Genomic DNA, 5284 nt, shown 5'->3' with positions numbered 1-5284 from the left:
ACTCATACGGGATGCAGCAAAAGCAGTGCTAAAGGGGAAATTCCTAGCAATACAGGCCCAGTTCAACAAAAAAGAAAAATCTCAAATAAGTAATCTTAAACTACACCTAAGAGAACTAGAAAAAGAAGAACTAACAAAGCCCAAAGTCAGCAGAAGGAGGGAAATAATAAAAATTAGAGCAGAAACAAATGAAATAGAGACTAAAAAAGCAGTAGAAAGGATCAATGAAGCTAAAAGCTGGTTCTTTGAGTAAACAGAATTGATAAATTTTAGCCAGACTCACCAAAAAAGAAGGCTCAAATAAATAAAATTAGAAATGAAAGGGGAGAAATTACAATGGATACCACAGAAATACAAAGGATTATAAAGGAATACTATGAAAAGCTATATGTCAACCAATTGTATAACCTAGGAGAAATGGATAAATTCTTAGACTCATACAACCTCCCAAAATGGAATCAAGAAATAGAGAATCTGAATAGACCAATCACAAGTAAAGAGATTGGAACAGTAATCAAAAACCTTCAACAAAACAAAAGTCCAGGACCAGATGGCTTCTCTTGGAGAATTCTACCAAACATTCAAAGAAGATTTAATACCTATCCTTCTGAAAGTATTCCAAAAACTTGAAGAAGACGGAACACTTCCTAACTCATTCTATGAGGCCAACATTACCCTGATACCAAAACCAGGCAAGGACAATACAAAGAAGGAAAATCACAGGCCAATATTACTGATGAAAATAGATGCAAAAACCCTCAACAAAATAGTGGCAAACCGAATACAACAATACTTTAAAAGGATCTTACACTATGATCAAAGTAGGATTTATACCAGGGATGCAGGGATGGTTCAACATCTGCAAATCAATAAGTATGAAACACTACATTAATAAAATGAGGAATAAAAATCACATGATCATCTCAATAGATGCAGAGAAAGCATGTGACAAGAATCAACATCCATTTATGATTTTTAAAAACTCTCAATAAAATGGGTATAGAAGGAAAATACCTCAATATAGTAAAGGTCATATATAACAAATCCACAGCCAAAATCACGCTTAAGGGTGAAAAACTGAAAGCCATCCCTCTGAGGACAGGAACAAGACAAGGGTGCCCATTCTCACCGCTCCTTTTCAACATAGTACTGGAGGTTTGGGGCAGAGCAATTAGGCAAGAAAAAGAAATAAAAGGTATCCAAATTGGAAAGAAAGAAGTGAAACTCTTGCTATTTGCAGATGACATGATTTTATATATAGAAAACCCTAAAGAACCCATCAGAAAACTATTGGAAATAATCAACAACTACAGAAAAGTTGCAGGGTATAAAATCAACTTACAAAAATCAGTTGCATTTCTATACACTAATAATCAACTAGTAGAAAGAGAACTCAAGAATACAATCCTATTTATAATCACAACAAAAAGAATAAAATAGGAATAATTTAACTAAGGAGGTGAAAGACCTATACACTGAAAACTATAAAACATTATTGAAAGAAATCAAAGAAGACATAAATAAATTGAAAGATATTCCATGCTTATGGATTGGAAGAACAAAAATGGTTAATATGTCCATATTACCTAAAGCAATCTACAGATTCAATGCAATCCCAATCAGAATCCCAATGACATTCTTCACGGAAATAGAACAAAGAATCCCAAAATTCATATGGAACAACAAAAGACCCCAAACAGCCACAGCAATCCTGAGAAAAAAGAACACAGCTGGAGGCATCACAATCCCTGACTTAAAAATATACTACAAAGCTATAGTAATCAAAACAGCATGGTACTGACACAAAAACAGACACACAGATCAATGAAACAGAAGTAAAAGCCCAGAAATAAAACCACACATCTACGGACAGCTAATCTTTGACAAAGGAGATAAGAACATAAAATGGAGAAAGGAAAGTCTCTTCAATAAACGGTGTTGCGAAAACTGGACAGCCACATGCAAAAGAAGGACAGTAGACCATTATCTTACACCGTACACAAAAATTAACTCAAAATGGATTAAAGACTTGAATCCAAGACCTGAAACCATAAAACTCCTAGAAGAAAATATAGGCAATACACTCTTTGACATCACTCTTAGAAGCATCTTTTTGAATACCATGACTACTCAGGCAAGGGAAACAAAAGAAAAAATAAACAAATGAGACTACTTCAGACTAAAAATCTTCTGCAAGGCAAAGGAAACCATGAACAAAGTGAAAAGACAACCCATCAGCTGGGAGAAAATATTTGCAAATCATATATTCGACAAGGGGTGGGTTAATTTCCAAAATATATAAAGAACTCATACAACTCAACAACAAAAAAACAAACAACCCAATCAAAAAAGTGGGTAGAGGATATGAATAGATATTTTTCCAAAGAAGATATACAGATGGCCAAGAGGCACATGAAAAGATGCTCAACATCACTAATTATTAGGGAAACGGACATCAAAACTACAACGAGATATCACCTTACACCTGTCAGAATGGCTATAATGACCAAGACAAAAAATAACTGTTGGAGAGGATGTAGAGAAAAGGGAACCCTCATACACTGCTGGTGGGAATGCAAACTGGTGCAGCCACTATGGAAAACAGCATGGCAATTTCTCAAAAAATTAAAAATAGAGATACCAGCTATCCCACTACTGGGTATTTATCCAAAGAACTTGAAATCAACAATTCAAAGAGACTTATGCACCCCTATGTTCATTGCAGCATTATTCACAATAGCCAAGACATGGAAGAAACCCAAGTGTCCATCAACTGATGAATGGATAAAGAAGATGTGGTGTATACATATATACAATGGAATACTACTCAGCCATAAAAAAGACAAAATTGTCCCATTTGCAACAACATGGATGATATCGATATTGAGGGTATGATATTAAGCAGAGTAAGCCAGACAGAGAAAGACAAACACCACATGACTTCACTCATATATGGAAGATAAACAAATTCATGGATAAAGAGAACAGATTAGTGGTTACAGAGGGGAAGGGGGCTGGGGAGTGGGCGAAAGAGGTAAAGGGGCATATATGTATGGTGACAGATAAAAATTAGACTATTGGTGGTGAGCATGATGCAGTCTATACAGAAACTGACAAATAATAATGTACACCTGAAACTACAGAATGTTATGAACTGCTATGACCTTAATAAAATAATTGAAAAATATAAAATAAATAGAAAAGATCACCATCCAACAACTTCCTCTTTCATGTCATTGGCTACCCCAATCTGCAATTAAGGCTAGGAAATATAGTTTCTCCATTGGGCACATTGTCCCAACCACTATTACTACGGAAAAAAAGAGTATGGATTTTGGATGGACAACTAGACAGGTCTGCTCAGCCTTGACAAGCCAGCTTCCTTGTTATATAAAATATACAGCATATTTTGACATTTCTCCTTCACTAGACTTGGGGTTTTTTTAATTGAGATATAATTGATATATAACACTGTATCAGTTTTAGGCATACAACATACTGATTTGATATATGTATATACAGTCATGCATCATTTAACAATGGGATATTTCTGAGAAATGCATCATTAGGGGATTTCATTTTTGTGAAAACATGATAGAGCGTACTTACACAAACCTAGACGGTACAGCCTACTACACAGCTAAGCTATATGGTACTAATCTTACAGGAGCCCCATCGTATATGCAGTCCCGTGTGACCAAAATATCATTATGTGGCACATGACTATATTGCAAAAGGATTACCACAATAATTTTAGTTAACATCCATCCCCACCCAAAGTTAAAAATTTTTTTTTGTATGATGAAAACTTTTAAGACTTACTCTCTTGGCATCTTTCAAATATACAATACAGTATTGTTAACTATAGTCATGCTGTATACTACATTCCCAAGACTTATTTATCTTATAACTAGAAGTTTGTAGCTTTTGATCACCTTTATTCATTTCGCCTACCCCTCACCCTCTGCATCTGGCAACCACCAATCTGTTCGCTGTATCTGAGTCAGATTTTTATTTTAGATTCTACATATAAGTGGAAATTAAAAATAGAACTATCATATGATCCATCAGTTCCACTTCTGGGTATTTATCCAAAGAAAATGAAATCACTATCTCAAAACGGTGTCTGCATCCCCATGTTCACTGCCGCATTATTTACAAGAGGCAAGATATGGAAACAACCTAAATGTCCATTGATAGATAAATGGATTTTAAAAATGTGAGATATACATTTTAAAAATTTACCATTTTAACTATCTTTAGGTATGCAATTGAGTGGTATTAAGTGCATTTCACTTGCATTTTCACACAGTTTAGCACTATTCTCTAATTATTCTCACACTATTAATACCTGAATAACCATACTCAAAGCTTTGGTGTCATTTTGCTTACCAAAAAGTTACTATGACAACAGGTTTGATGCTCTTTAGAGATGCCCTGACTCTTACAGACTAATATTACTTAGGAATTTCGCATCTTCATCATAACATTAAATTTTTCCAATATTCCCTTTAAGCTTTTTGAAAGAGGGTGATTGTTGCTAAACTTTTTTTCTCCTAAACCATTTTATCATCTCACCAGGTCCTAATATATTGGATTCACCTGGGGCCAGAGCTAGCGCTTCTTTGGAAATACCTGGGACAACAAAGACTTCTGTTGACAGTTAGAGGTGAGGAGACATTTATTTCAGACAGTAGTGAAAATAAAGAGTTTGGTAGTTTAACTTGCCTGAGAAATGGAGAATGGTCAACAATCACCCATATGTTTCTTTAGAGCACTTTTCTCTGAACTTCAGGATCTATGGCATCTCTCCTAATAGCCCTTTTTTGTTTTTCATGTATTATGAAGTTTTCCTCTCCTCATATAACATTAATGTAATATATCTTATCCTATGTGTAACTCAGGAAATGGGAAGTATTACCATCCATTATTCTCTTCCTAAACATAGGAACTAAAGTCTAAATGAATTCAAATAGGAAAATCAATATTAGAATCAGGAGTAGAATTAAATCATAATGAGATTAATGTCGAATTAATACTCTGTTTGTAGAGGTACAGAAATATTATTTTAATCCTGAAGAAAAATTATCTCAAATTATTTTTACTTCTTGCCAGATTTCCAGGCATTGGCATATTGTGGTTAAAAAAAATAAAACTATTGTTTCCCTTTCTTAAAATATGCAGCAATAATAATTAGCTACAGCAATGCACCTACATAATTTTTAAACCGCTTTTAAAATGTAATTTTCTCTTGTAATTGAAAGCACTAAGTGTAAGCGACATT

This window comes from Equus asinus, chromosome 1 (assembly GCF_041296235.1).
Source record: "Equus asinus isolate D_3611 breed Donkey chromosome 1, EquAss-T2T_v2, whole genome shotgun sequence".
Classification (NCBI taxonomy): Eukaryota; Metazoa; Chordata; class Mammalia; order Perissodactyla; family Equidae; genus Equus; species Equus asinus.
This window is presented reverse-complemented; position numbering follows the sequence as displayed.